This window comes from Procambarus clarkii, chromosome 87, assembly GCF_040958095.1.
Source record: "Procambarus clarkii isolate CNS0578487 chromosome 87, FALCON_Pclarkii_2.0, whole genome shotgun sequence".
NCBI lineage: Eukaryota > Metazoa > Arthropoda > Malacostraca > Decapoda > Cambaridae > Procambarus > Procambarus clarkii.
The window spans coordinates 4,788,530-4,789,086 of NC_091236.1; positions in this window are offsets into that span (position 1 = coordinate 4,788,530).

Sequence of the window (557 nt, forward strand, 5' to 3'; positions counted from 1 at the left end):
CACACACACACGCACGTATACACGCACACTCGCCCCGCCCTCCACCGCCCCGCCCCCAACATCCTCCCCCCCTCTCTCTACCTTCCTCAACACGTGGCCACAACACACTAAAGGCTAAAGCCACACCAAGGTCAGCGCCAGGTCCTGGCTCAACCCGTGTCAACACCACAAAACTCCACCATTTTAATACCCCCCCCCCACACACACACAGGTGACTATACATACATTCAAAATCATTCAGAACCTTGTATACCACATATGTAAGATCAATCCTGGAGTATGCGGCCCCAGCATGGAGCCCGTACCTTATCAAGCACAAGACGAAGCTGGAAAAAGTTCAGAGGTATGCCACTAGACTAGTCCCAAACTAAGAGGCATGAGTTACGAGGAAAGGCTGCGGGAAATGCACCTCACGACACTGGAAGACAGAAGAGTGAGGGAAGACATGATCACTACCTACAAAATTCTCAGAAGAATTGACAGGGTAGATAGGGATAAACTGTTTAACACTGGTGGTACGCAAACAAGGAGACACCGGTGGAAATTGAGTACCTAAA